The sequence below is a fragment of the Apium graveolens genome, chromosome 8, assembly GCF_009905375.1.
Source record: "Apium graveolens cultivar Ventura chromosome 8, ASM990537v1, whole genome shotgun sequence".
NCBI lineage: Eukaryota > Viridiplantae > Streptophyta > Magnoliopsida > Apiales > Apiaceae > Apium > Apium graveolens.
Window position 1 is genome coordinate 16,730,347 of NC_133654.1, and position 15,891 is coordinate 16,746,237.

Below are 15,891 nucleotides of genomic sequence, written 5' to 3' on the forward strand. Positions count from 1 at the left end.
GAAAAGTAGACAAGTGGTGGTTGAATAGAATTATTATACGAGTACAAATGAAGTTGGAATCATTTGTGATAAGGCAAGTACTCCTGAACCTTTCTCGATATATATTACCATTATTTCTGAACTTTCTCGTGACTTGTTGCTAATATTTAAAATAGTTATGTATTATATTGTAAGTGCTTTAAATCATTCAACTTTAAACCCTGATCACATCATTTGATCGTTGAGCCGTAAGCCTTATTCCTTATAAACCATTGACTGTTGAATACCCAGATACTAAACCATACAAATACGATACTACTCCACAAATAAATATACATCATACACCAAACACTGGAGCAGAATTGCTTGAACATACAAAGACTTACATATTCTACAAAACCTTGTCACATCAAAAGAACTAAACCCTGTATAACCATTAAACCATTGTTCCTCTATTACCTGATTCTTTTACATGCTAGAAGCCACTCTTCATACATACCTGAATACATCCTGGTGATACTCATGAATTGCGTTATGCTCTGAAACAAATGTTTTATCAATGTTAATTATGATTCTGTTTTATTGAATTGCAATGTTTATCATATTGAATTATTTTAGAATTGGATAGTTTTCTTTATGTGGACCAGATTCGTGGTCAGACCAGATTCGTGGTCGAATTAGGCCAATGTGTGTCTTGAATCCAGTTTATAGAGCAGAGCCGTGTGCCTTACTCGGGGTTAGTGCGTGACTGATCAGCAGCCTAACATTGGTTTTAAAATTTAAAATGAATATCCAAATCTAATGATTGTTTGACAAGAAACCTGATTCATCTGAATCATTTCAATTGATCGTTGCTTAACCTCAGTTATTACTATTATGACTTGTTAAGCTAGTTAGCTCACGCTTGCAAATCTGTTTATGTTATTTTACAGTTAAGAAGGAAATTGTTGGTAGCGAGGTTTCCCAGTCCAGTGTGCGAGCTAGGATTCTAGGATGAGTTGGATTGAGCTAGCAGAAGCTTATATTGTAGTTGAATTATGCAAGATTGTAAGAATAATTTCATTATCAGTTGTAAGTTAAAATAGTTGAGATTTGTACGATGTAATAAAGTTAAGGTTGTGGTTTGTTTTCATACTTTAACCTGTTGCGATTCGTGTGTAAAGAAGGGTCATTGCTTATATTATTTTATATACAGGTTTATATATTGTATGTGTGTTGTGAACCCCAAACTTTTGACCCGGGTTTGGAGGGCGTCACAACTTCAGCTCCATCCTTGGTTCTCAATTTCACTTTCTTATTTCTGCACTCGATTTGCGCATCGTGGTTTGCTAACCAATCCATTCCGAGAATAATGTTGAATTCTCCTAACTTAAACGGAATTAAGTCAGTAGAAAAGTGTCGACCCTCTATAACGATTTCGCAGTTGGGACAAATTCTATCGGCAGTAACTCTTTCCTAATTTGCTACTTCTATAATCAAGTTAGATTCTAAAGGGTATGCAACACACTTTAGTCTATCAACAACATTTTTATAAATAAATGATCTAGTAGCTCCAGAATCCATTAACACTTTGACTTCTACTAAATTTATAACAAGCGTACCTGCTACCACATCTGCATCTTGCACTGCATCTTTCATTGTCATATTGAATGTTCGCGCCCTTGACTGAACTGTTTGTGCTGGTGGAGGCAGTGGTCCAGCAATCCTAAGAACATTTGCCTTCTGAACAGGCTCCTTACAATTCCTTGCCATATGGCCAACTTTTCCACACTTAAAACAAGTCAACTCCAGCTTTCCTGAACCGTTTGTGCATTCAGATGAATAATGTCCTTTCTGGTTACACTTGAAGCACGTCACGTTGAGCTTATTGCATTTTCCGGGGTGTCTCTTTCTGCAAGTCTTGCATTCCTGAATTTGGGGTCTACTATCCTTCGTCGACTGTCCGGCTTTCTGAAAGCGATTCTTTTGATTCCCATTTCCAGGCTTAAACTTCTGGAATTTCTGATTATGACTTCCCACATTCTTTCCAAACTTCCAATTAAACTTGGAACTTCCTTGATCTTGTTCTGATTCCTCAAACTTTCTTTTCTTTACTTCACTTTCCCTTTTAGTTGCTTCTCTTTCTCCTTCTAAAATCATGGCTTTCTGTACCAAAGCAGCGTAAGTCCTTATCTCAAGGAGAGCCACTTGACTACGAATCCATGGCTTGAGTCCGTGTTGAAATCTTTTAGCTTTCTTCGCTTCCGTATTCACATAATCGGGCACAAACCTTGTTGACTCTGAAAACTTCACTTCGTACTCCGCTACCGTCATGTTCTCTTGCTTTAAATCCAGAAATCTCATCTCTAACTGATCTTTCATGTAACTTGGTAAGTACTTCTCCAAGAATAGCTCTGTAAACTTCTCCCAAGATATAGCTTCTCCTTCTAGCAACGCCTTAGTAGATTCTCACCAGTAATTGGCCTCATCCTTAAGATAGTAACTTGCATACTGCGCTTTCTTATCATCCTTAATTTCCGCTAATTCAAAGACCTTCTCCATTTCTCTCAACCAGGACCGAGCTTTAATCGGATCAGGAAAACCTACAAACTCTGAGGGATGAACGGATTGAAAATGTTTGAAATTTCTGACTCTAGGGGCTGAGGGTTGTTGCAAGAGTTGAAAGAGTCGGTTCATCATATGGGTGTCTTGGTTTTGAGTTTGAGTTTCTTCTTCTTGGTGATTTGGTGAATGGCCATTTTATAAACCTGATGAGCAATTATTTAGCAATACGATAACATGACAAACATAACAATAAAGATTCTTTTTGAAATAATTTGCGGGTTTTAAGTTTTACCCAGTTGCTCATGCAATCCTATTACTACATAATTCACTCACCGGTTAGGGTTCTCACATGACATAAAGTGTATTATCACAAAGATGTTTGAATATGGTTACTTGGAAAATAGGATATATAAAACATTTTATGAAACTTAAGATTTCGCAATATATAGAAACAAGATGCATAGATGGATAGTTCATGGGGTTCATTGGCTTCTTGCAAGATAATCAAAGTACATAGATAAATAGTTCTAATATAGTAAGTTCTGGGAATAAGATATAACAACATAGCAGGGTTAAACAGAGGAAAAACTGGAAAATATCCCCTTATCTACCCCTAACTTCTACTTAGCTACGACTACTACAGCCAACGCTAAGTTCTGAAATACAAAATAACATGAAAATAAAAAGGGATCCCGGCATCTGACCAAGTATCCCAAGCCTACCTGCGCTAAAAAGGAACAACCACCATAACAACTACAGGCTCCACCAGATGTCCCGCCTGATCTTACAATCTCACTCACTATCAAAATCAAGAATCTCCCTCAACACTGACAGCATCCAATGAATGATATTATGAACCATCCGGCCTCGGCCTCAGCATCACTGGAAGATGGTCCCTCTCATCCAACCATCTACGGGAAACCTGCTCCACCATCTCAATATGAACTCGTCACTCGGTCTCCAACACTAACGTCTGCTGCCTAGACTCACGTGCCAGCCTATCTACCAATGATCTCAACTCGGGGATACGAGAGTACACAAAGTCTCGGTCTTGAGCTAGCTTGCCACTAACATGGACAGGAACAGGTATAGCGGTCTCTCGCTCAGGGGCTAAGGTCTCCAGAACTGGTCTCAGGGGAGAAACAGGCATAGGGGCCTCAAATGAACTCAGATGGATCCTCCTCAGGGTCTGAACCAATATATAGGGGCTCCACTGATGGGGGTGGAATAGAGTCCACTGGGGAACCAGGCAACAAACTATCCTCAGAATCATCATCACTACCACTACTATGGTCCTGAGATGAAACATAAAACAACAGCCAAGAAAATAACATTAGGGTTAAAATAAAACCTCCAACTGACTCAATGCCCTAACTCTATTTATCACCTTAACCTACTTATTTAACTTAGACTATACCTAATAGTCTAACTTAACTCTATATGAGTCGAACACTCTCGTAATATAATTACCCAAATACCCTTTTATCCTAACTTGTCTCAGGGACTAGATCTTGTAGCTCTGATACCAACTTGTGACGCCCTCAATCTCGGGGTTATGAAATGAGGACCCAAACACCAATAAATTAATACCATAATAGCAGAAATATAATAAACCCCGATACTAACAAGATCTAAATAGGATAAAGTATGAGACAAGATTACAACTACCAACCAAAATATAATTATTACAACCCAAAATATAAATAAATTCAATTTATTCGATTCCGACTTGGAATCGACAGATAACCCAAAAATATCTGATTCAACTATTACATTTCCCAGCATCGCTTGCTCACACATCATCTACCTGATCTGGCATCTAAAAACCTACTACACGGTAGGGACCGCCAGGAATGCTCTTAAGAGCGGTGTGCCTAAGTCTGGCCATCTTCTCGCTTAACTGCCATGGTTAGATCAAAGCAAATAAATGAGCAAAAAGCTCAGCAAGTAACTATATAGCAGTTCTAAATATCAACATAAATAATATTAATCGAGGCATTCTATTTCTGGATAAAACTAAACTAGGTGGCAGTATTCTTTTAATGGGTAAAGGCTTTGAAAAAAGTTCTGGGCTTTCAAGATTCAAGATTTGGGAGAAAGCCGACATTCATCATAAATCAGCAACAGGGTTCTCAAGGATTTCTCTCATTTCAAAGGAAGCAACCATTCAAGTTTCGAAAATAAAAAACAACGTAAGGTGACAGGGTTCTCAATCGAATTTCATCACTTTAAAGAAGATACTACTTATTATGTTGCATTTCAAGTAATTAAGCAAGTTGCTTTATCAAAGAACCATTGATTGGAATATCCATCTTTTAAATATAATACGGGTGATCAGCCCGTACTGACCTCCATCCGGTCATTAAGGTACTTATAACATTATTTCAGCCTTATAGTGGACTAGCCCCGCTAGTCTCTTATATGACTGGACTAGTCCCACTAGCCTCTTACGTCTTTACCCAATCCTCAAGGAATTCATTTGGAAAACCTTTGTGTTGGAATTTAAGAAAGTTTATCTAAATTCATTTTAAACATTACCGATACGTGAAATCATTTGGACTCTTTCAAGTCAAAAGTCATTCTTAACTCCAATTTCAGAATTCAAGAGAATTGAACAGTGTGAAAGTAAGTAGGGATCATAAGTTAAAGATATTGATCAAAGATTAAACATAGAATACAGGGTTGCCATAAGAACCACCCCAAAGAACGATTCACAACAAGGTATAAGGGATTATCAAGGAATCTAGGTTATCAAAAGATATCATATGAAAAGTTCATAAAGCTCTCTTTAGGGTCAAGGGATCATAAGTTAACAAAGTATAGGGATAGGATAACAAGTTTTAGAAATAAGGGGTTACTATAAGGGATCGTCACAAGGATTGATAACAAGCTTATTCCAGGGAACAATAACAGGTTTTCTCAAGAATTAATAATAGGTATAACAAAGAACTATCATTCTATCATGGCATCAACAATATCCTCTCTTTAAAAATTCATAATAGAAGGCAGAATTACTTGCCTCAAAAAGCTTTCCTGCTTAATGAAACCTGAGTTACTGCCACCTAAGATTTCCTTCCCCTTACTAGCCTAAATGCCTCTGCTATCCAAATCTACAGTACAAAATAGAACCCTAATTAGATGCTTGATCAATTGACGTTTCTCAGAACGTCTAATTTATACCCTAAACGCGATAAACACTTATTTCATATATACATGCACAACACGTAGCACATAATAAGTATACTCTTATATTCTTTATAACACCAATTATTTCAGACTTTATACATAACACATAATCATCGATTTCAAGTAACTCGATACTATATACAATCTATACACTGACTCGTCGAGAGTCGGACATGACATATTCATAATTATGATTACCCTTTACACCAAGAAATCCACAGATCACAACAATCAACGATCCAACTAGTTCTTATCACATACCCTAATTACAAATTTGCAATTCGATCAACCAGTTACTTGCGACTTTAACTTGATATACTTCGGAAATACAACATGCAACTTGACTTATACTAATATCAACATAACGACTTACTAAGTCAAATAACACGAGAATCATAAGTCAAATTTTGTAACCGAACTCACGTTTCATACATGCCTGTTCTTCAATCAAGACTAAACATAATTTCGACTAAACTAGTGAACATCATTATACGATAAAACTTATCAAATACTTTCGAACTAATTTTCCTAAAAAAATGAAGCTTCACATGGATTTTTCGAACCAAATTCGACATGCATTAACAAAATCTTGACATGCATACTTTAAATTCATAATCTAAGCCTAATGAAATTCAAAAACTTGTGTACAAAACTTTATAAATCACATTCTCCATATATCTCAAATCAAAACTTGTGAACCCAAATTCGAAAATTCAAATCACATATATACTTCGACAGCACCTAAATAAACAAGTTTATATAATTTCTTAGGGCTCAGTAACAACATCACAACCCACCACCGACTCACCGGAGTTCACAGCCGGTGGCGGTAAGGGTTCGGGGCCGCCCAACTGGCCTCCAACCGAAACCCAATTACTTTCAAACTAAATCATTACAACCAACATGCAATCAGTCAACAACAAATTTCTGTAAGAATCAAGCTAAGAAATCGAATTGAAGCAAGAAACCGAGAAGTTAACTCCATTTGAACCAAACACAAGCACACACATATACACATGCAACTGTGCATATACATATATAAGGTAAGAGAAGCTCAAATCCTAAGTTGGATTTGAGTTTAGCCGATAGAATCAAAGAAAACGGAGGAAAGAATGAGAGAGAGAGAGAGAGAGAGAGAGAGAGAGAGAGAGACAATCGGGTGAGAAAGGAAAAGAAAAAGGGGGAGTGAGGGTATATATAATTGCCAAAGGGCAATTTGGTAAATAGCAAATAAAATTCTGAATTTTCTTTTCCCCTTTTCTAATTCTTTAATACATTAAACAATTATGATTATACAAAATTATCTTACAAATCCGGAAATGATACCACTCTTATTTTTAAAATAAGGGATATAAAATTAGCTCTTCACCCGTATTTTTAAATAAAATTTTGAGCGAGTAGATTATTTATTATAGATTTTACAAAATAATCTGAAATAATAGAAATAAGCTTCATAAAATCATTTTTAATTATCAGAACATCCAAATAATTACAACTATCATTTTCTTAAAAGTATCTGGGATTATTCCAAAACTAATGAAACGAATTTCGCACCTTGATCACATTTTAATTATTTAATAGAAAATATATAAGGACCATTAAATCCTTATTTAAATCAAATAAATCCTTTTTAAAACATTTAAAAGCTCAGGAATTTACAATTCATACACGTACTCACAAATAACACATATTCACATGACATTAGGCACCACCATTCACATTTATATACCTTAGCACATAATACTCTTTTTAATGACTGATTATGCGAGTAACAATCACTTGATAAAATAATTAACAAAATAACTTTTTAATTACAAACTCAAATCACAAAGACACACAAATGTCTTCACATTTATCATACTTATTTGTAATTCTCGATCTCTACTATCTTAACCCTTTTTAATCCAACCTTTAAATAACGGGTCCCGTTCTACTTGACGGCCCGACAATCACAGCTTAAGCCCTTACCTGACTCATCAAACTGGAACGAGACCTTGCCCGTTCCTTATTACTATTTCACATAAGTTATACATAAACCACAAAATCATTTATCATTTATTATATTCACATAAATTCACGCAACAACACAAGTACTATACTTTATTCTTATAAATACATCGCGAAAATCCCAGTCGCTACATTACATCTGGTTGTATTGGATTGCAAAATCATATTTTTTCAAAAAAAGTTAAAAAATCTTATTTTTGCTAATTAAAACTAGAAATAATAATATTTTTTAAAAAACTTCAAAAAACCTCTTAAGTTCTTTTGCCTTTATTTATGAACGTGCCTGCAACTCGACATTTTATTGAACGATCACTCACTTTTTTTGAATATCTCCTTTTGAATATAAAATGATTTCAAGAAACAACTATTAAGAAAGATATTTAAATAAGGCTAGAAATCTTATAAGCTTGCTATAGGAAAAAGAAGTTAGTTTTATATTTAAAACAAATTATGGACTACTATTTTGTAAAAAAATTTGGAAATTGGTCCACAACTATTGAAAAAATGCTCAAAATACACTACTTTTCAGCTCCAACTGTCCAAAATGTTGATTGACGGTACGTTACGCCCAAAATATCCATAAAATATACATTTAGAAAGTGTGTATTTAGCTTTTTAAAATTTTGTGAAGAACCCTTTTTAATTTTAAAAGAATACACATCATAAAGATGTACTCAAGTAAAACAAAAATGGAACACGTATGTGAGACATGCGTGTTCATCACATAATTTTTGAAAAGTGTACACGCATCTCTCAAATGCGTATTCAGTGGGTATTTTGGGCGGAATATGCCGCCAAACTGTATTTTGGGCATTTGTCCTCAAATGGTGGGTATTTTAATTTTATAATAAAATGCATATTAATAAATTATAGTAAAATGTAATTTTAATACCCTAACATTACCAGAAACGTCACTTACAATATTATTTATTAAACAACCTCAATTGCAATGTTATAATTACAAATGTGTCATATTTTTTATTTACTCGTGTTTTATCCAAACTGTAAAAATTTGAACAGTTAAGCTTTTTTTCAAAATAAAAGATTTTAGTCCTTTTGAAAAAAAAATATAAAACAGATTCTGATCATCCTTCACACTGATATTGATATTATGTTAAGATAGTCCAGAAGACACAAAATTAAAAAATATGACCCAATTTAATTGATTAGTTAACATATCAGTTAACTTTAATCATGATATTCTAGTAATTATTCTGCTAGAAGATAAATTTCATTCTCGATGGATAGTGAATAACTATGTTATCCAACATGCTCTATACGGTGGATTATTATTGTGTGATCAGCGAATAACTAATTATTTTAGTTATCTCGCCATCAGTTGTTGAGATTACTCCGGATCATGTGAAATGGGGAGTTAAATCAGTAAGGACTTCGATTGACCCGAGTCCTTTCCTAAAGATTGGACAATTGCGAAAGAGGCTACCAGGGCTAGTCCAACATAAGAGGCTAGCGGGGCTAGTCCAGCTCTGTAAGAGGCTAGAAGGGCTAGTCTATCATTATAGGCCAATGTGTGCCTGGGTAAATGTTAGGTCACACACACACTGTAGAGGGGGTGAATACAGTGTATAGTACACTCAAATCGAACTTTAAGAACTTAAGTAACAGAAAACAAACTTTATTGAAACAATAAACTCTGTTACAGTATGGAACTGTTACCTCTCAGTGATGAACAAATATCACGAGAGCTGCTAGGGTTACAATGAATAATCTTCTCTAATAATAACACGTATAGTGTAAACCCTATGTCTGTGTTTATATACTACACAGTTACAAGATAATCGCTAATTGATATGGAATATAATTCTGCTTCCTAAAATATATCAATCAGATATCTTTTCTTCCAAGTATTCCATTCTTTACAGAATTCCTTCTTCATGCATATCTCTTCTTATGTTTATCTTGATCTTCTTTCCTTTAATCAGCTACTGTCCTTATCTGATCGTCCTTCAGCACTTAAGTTCTGATATCTATCTTCTGATGATTATCTCCTGATAACATAAGTACTGATATCCTTAAGTCCTGACTTCCAGTATAAGTACTGATCAACAGTTAAGTACTGATTTATCCTGTTCAAGTAAGATCTGAAAGCTAAACATAAAACATATTAGCCATGACATTATCAAATATATCTAACAATCTCCCCCAACTTGTAAATTAACATAATATACAAGTTTAACAGATATTTGATGATGTCAAAAACATTAAGTACAAATGCTTGAGAATTAGACTAGATAACTACAACTTACAATCCTTAAAGCTTTTACCAATTTCAACTTCTAATAACAACTTCAGTCTGTATAAATATCAGAATTTAAGCAGTTGTAGATCTTCGACTTGGCTTCATCATTTTCTGATCTCTCTGATGTCAGGAGTTGTTCTGAGATAGTTCTTCAACAAACATTTCTCAGCATATCTGAGTTCATCAATCATTCTCCTTTTGACATCTTTAAGCTCTGCAGTATCTTCACCAGTTTGAAAGATTGCAGCTCTGAGATCATTGATCTTTTCTTTTCTCAACTCCTGATCTAGTCTTATGACATAAGCTTTGTCAGACTCTAGATTGAATTTAAGTCCCTTAATACCAAGATATGTTCTGATTTGTGCAGTATTAGGCTTCATATCAACAATATCACCATTGTGATCTCTGTACTTTGGAACATATATGCTGTCAGACTTAACAGAATAAAGCCTTTTCTGTCTCTGAATCTGTTCTTTTAAGTAGTTTACAGCAGTCCCTGTTATTCTGTCATCCACTTGAAGTAAGAAAAGTACATGCTCCAATTCTTCAAAATACTTCAATGGAATGACATTTTGTCTTATATGATAAACCCTACCATTTGTCATGAAATACAACATGATGTATTCTTTCAAGTAGGTATGGTAAACCATCTGTACAGATTCCAGTTGATTCAATCTCTCAGGAGTTGCTCCAATACCTGGTTCACTCAAGGAAGTTGGATCATTGGTAGTGTTGTGTACTCTTCTTTCATCAGCACTTCCCAATCCAGTTTTATCTCTAGCTTCCTTTCCAGTAACTACTCTTGCTTCAAAACCACTTGCAGTAGTCTTCAAAGATTGAGTCTGTTTTGCTTTAGTGAATCCTGGTAGGAGTGTCTTTGATCTATTTTCTGATATCAAGTTAACTTGAGCTATGTCAGAGGTTACTTGCTTCTTCTGAATATCAGAACTTACAATTTCTTGACTCTGAACAACTTGAGCCATGTCAGAGGTTGTTTTAAGAACTTTTCTTGAAGTCAGAGCAAGATCATCCTTTTCATCAGTAATTTATTCTTCCTCAGGAGGTACATAAACCTTGATAGGTTCACCAACCTTTTCTTTACCCTTGGATCTTGGATCTATCTGTGGTTGTGATCTAGCCAATGTTGCTTCAGTATGTGTCCTTTCTTTGATCACAATGCCTTTGAGTTTTGGAAGTGATTTTTTACCAGAAGCTTCAGATTTAGATGTGACTTTCTCTGATTTAAGTCTGGCTTCTTCTTCCTTGAAACTTTCCAAGTCCATTCCTGGATTTTCTTGAAGAAATAACTGTCTTGACATTTCCTCATCAAGATCTAGAAGTTCATCAGAACTTATCCTTTTACCAACAGCAAAACTTATTCTTTTCCCAGTATCAGAACTTGTCCTGTGACTAGCTTGTCTTGATGTAAACCTTCTACCTTGACTATGACCGCTACCCATTCCAGAGTATCCTTGATCATCATTTCCATCATCCTTTCCTTGCAGTGTCTTGTTAGTTTTGCATTTGGACTTAATTACCTTCTCCCCCTTTTTGGCATCAGCAGGTAGTAAAAGAGAGATAAGTAATTCCACTGAGGATTGGATTTCAGTAAGTTGCGATTGCTGAGAAGCTTGATTTGTCAGAATTTCATCAATCTGAGCTTGTTGTTTCTCTTGAGTTTTCTCAATATAAGCATTCCTGTCAATGGTAGGTTGAAAGAACTTTTTCTTATCAATTTTCCAAACTTGTTCCTGTTTGATAAAGTTCTCCTGAATCTTGTGTAGCTCTGCATGAGTAGTTGAATGAAGACCTTGTAGATGTTTAGTACTCAATGCAGTGACTCTAAGCTGGGTTTTAAAATCATCAGAATTTAACATTTCATCAGCTTTAGTCAAGTGCTCAGCAAGATGTTTTTCAGTTGGAACACATGAAATTGAGTTCTATTCCTTAGTCCACTCCTGACCTGCAGGAGTTTCACTCCAAGGTACTGGTGCTTCCCCGGTAATAAACTTTTTTACCAGTTCAGACTTAGGAAGAGTCTGTTGAGGAGTATGTCCCGAAGGACCTGCTTCATCAGCATCTACAGTTGGAGCAGCATCACCAGTATCTCCAGCATTTGCAGCATCAGAACTTAAAGAATCAGTATCTTCTGATAAGACAACAGTGTGAGTAGTAATGGAGGCTTCAGCATCCTCTAATTGCTGATCTGATACTAAGTTCCGATCAACAGCCATATCCTGATGCTCACCTAAAGTCTGATCATCAGCATCTTGATGCAGAGAAGGTTTTGTTGATAACTCTGGAGTTTGAACAGCATCAGTAGCAGGTGTTGTGGAAGGATTATTTGTTGTTGGAGCTTCTAAGAGAAATACTTCAAACACAACCAAGTGTTGAACATCAATATCAGCACTTGTGCCTGGATCAACAAGAGACACAAATGGTGAGTTAGCCTTGTCAGATACAGCTTCCTGAGATGGAGTTGATGGAGAAGAAGTGACTGGAGCAAATTCCTTGTCTTGTGAGATCAGAGATTCCTGATCCCCTTCCTTAGCTGCTTCCTCTTCATCATCTGAAACTGGCTTTTGTTCCCTCTGTTTCTTGTACTTCCTTGTTGATTTGGATTCCTTGGGAGTTTCAGGAACTGTCATTCGTCTAAGCCTCTTGAGAAGCCTAGAACCCCCAATTTCAGAATCCTTCTGAGAAATCTCTTTCTCAGCTTCAGTTACAACAGGTTCTCTAGCAGGAACCGGTTCCTCAGATGCAGATTCATCTCTCAATGCAATCCTCCTTCTCTTTTGAGGTGTTTGAGGAACATTCTTTGTCCTCTTTGGCTTTGAAGATGAAGATTTCACAATAGGTGCTGAAGATGAAGGTTGAGCAGTCTGTGAAGTGGTAAGATAGGATTTGAGATATGTTCTGAGGGTAGGTTGAGTAGAATGAGAGGTAGGTACTGAGGTTGATGGATTTTGAGTGTTTGGAGTTGGTTGGACATCAGAGTAAACAGATCTATAAGTATCAGGATCAGCATTTACTAGGATCTGTTTTACAGACTGAGGAATCTGTAATGAAACATGGTTTAAAGCGCACAAGAAACAAGTAACATTGGACTGTTCAGGTACAAATACCATTAACCCTAACCATAGTGACTATTAATCTTCCACTTCAACATATTCAATTATTAACTGAGACTGTTATCAAATTTTATTCACAGATAAGTCAAGTACAACATTAGACTGTAATATCAGAACTTAGACTTATATCAGAACTTAACAGTCATCAGAACATAATTTCTTAACTCGAAAAAGGAATGCCCATCTTAGTAAATCCTCATACAAGTTCTGAGTTATAGACTTCAGAACTTAATCATTAGAACGTGTAACTAGAACTTGTCCTCAAAATTTGTGCAAAGTGACACAGTGACTGTTTATCTAAAATAACATAGACCACCACAGTAATTTTCATCATTCATATGGAGTGATTAGTGTGTGCATTAAGCTAAATAACAGACAAAGAGTAAAGTATGAGTCACTTCAGTACATCTTAGAAATAAGGCATAACTAAAATTTTGCTAAAGAGCTGTCATTGTCCTGAAACCTACTGATGAATGAGTTCATGCTTGAGTCCACCTCAACTGTTTTGTGCTAATTTTATGCATCTTTTAAAATTCTATTTTACAGTGGCTTCTCAGTGTAAGTGAGTCACGACTGTTTATCAGAATTTATGCTATTATCAGAGTATTTCTCCAGTAATCATAGAGTGTGAAAAGTCACCAAGAAAATATTTTGCTTTTCTAATGCATATTTACTTAATACCAGCAATGCACTTGGGTCGTCCCTTCCACATTTTTACTCTAGATCTCAAAGGAGTACCTGATTTTATTCTTTGATCTTTTTGCTTTTTCTTTTGATAAGTGAGGTTTATCAGCACTTAGTACATTCAGCAATTTTACTAGTATCAGAACTTAACAGATGAGTAGCATTATTCTAATTTGTGACTTAGTAATAAGATATACAGAGTAAACTTAACTAAGCTCAATTATCAGAATTTGCTAGTGTCATAAGATTTCCACTGAAATAATTACTTCTTACATGGAATCATTTGTTTATTGAAGACTACTAGGTCAGTATCTAGCACAGTTATCCTCATAGGATTGAATAGGTACTTGAACAGACATATCACTTATCAGAGTTTAGAAACATATATCAGACAATAGTCAGTACTTAAAGACATTTATCAATTAAGCACAGAATATATAATGAGATTAATTCTGTAAATACTGAGCATAAAGTCTGATAACACAGAACAAGACTAAGCAGATTTAGAGAAAGAACCTGAAACCATTCCAAGTTCATTTACCAATCTTGTAAAAGTAGCTTCACACAGTGGTTTTGTGAAGATATCTGCTAGTTGTTGATCTGTGGGAACAAAATACAATTTCACTGTACCTTCATCCACATGTTCCCTGATGAAGTGGTACCTGATGCTGATGTGCTTTGTCATAGAGTGTTGAACTGGATTACCTGTCATAGCAATAGCACTTTGATTATCACAGTAAATAGGGATTTTGAAATATGTTAACCCATAATCCAGTAACTGATTCTTCATCCAAAGAATCTGTGCACAACAGCTTCCTGCAGCAATATACTCTGCTTCTGCAGTTGATGTGGAAATTGACTTTTGTTTCTTGCTGTACCAAGAAACCAATCTGCCTCCAAGAAATTGACAGCTTCCACTTGTGCTTTTCCTGTCAATTTTGCAACCTGCAAAATCTGCATCTGAGTAACCTATTAGTTTAAAATCTGATTCTCTAGGATACCATAATCCCAGAGCAGCTGTTCCTTTAAGATACTTAAAGATTCTTTTTACAGCTGTTAAGTGAAGTTCTCTTGGATCTGCTTGAAATCTTGCACAAAGACAGGTAGCATACATGATATCAGGTCTACTAGCAGTTAGATAGAGTAGAGAGCCAATCATACCTCTGTAGTCAGTAATATCTACTGATTTACCGGTATCCTTATCCAGTTTTGTTGCAGTGGCCATTGGAGTGGATGCACTTGAACAATCTTGCATTCCAAATTTCTTCAGCAAGTTTCTGGTGTACTTGGTTTGACAAATAAAAGTGCCTTCCTCATTCTGCTTGACTTGAAGGCCCAGAAAATAGCTAAGTTCCCCCATCATACTCATCTGATATCTTGACTGCATTAGTTTGGCAAACTTTTTGCAAAGTTTGTCATTTGTAGATCCAAAAATGATATCATCAACATAAATATGGACCAGAAGTAAGTCCTTTCCATGGTTGAGGTAGAACAGTGTTTTGTCTATTGTCCCTCTGTTGAATCCACTTTCCAGAAGAAACTGAGCTAAAGTCTCATACCATGCTCTAGGAGCTTGCTTAAGTCCATAAAGTGCTTTTATCAAGCCTGTAGACATAATCTGGATGTTTGGTATCTACAAAACCTGGAGGTTGTTCAACATATACCTCCTCCTCCAATTCTCTATTGAGAAAAGCACTTTTCACATCCATTTGAAAGACAGTAAACTTTTTGTGAGCAGCATAAACCAAGAATATCCTTATGGCTTCTAACCTAGCAACTGGTGCAAATGTTTCATCATAATCAATTCCCTCATGTTGAAAATATCCTTTTGCAACCAGCCTTGCCTTATTCCTTGTAATTATGCCATCACTGTCAGTTTTGTTTCTGAATACCCACTTTGTACCAACAACAGATCTATTCTTTGGTCTTGGCACTAGGGTCCAGACTTTGTTTCTTTCAAATTCATTCAACTCTTCCTGCATTGCTTGCACCCAATCAACATCTTGAAGAGCTTCTTCCACTTTCTTTGGCTCAGTCTGAGAGAGAAAAGAATTGTAAAGACATTCATTTGAAGTATATGTTCTAGTTCTGACACCTGCA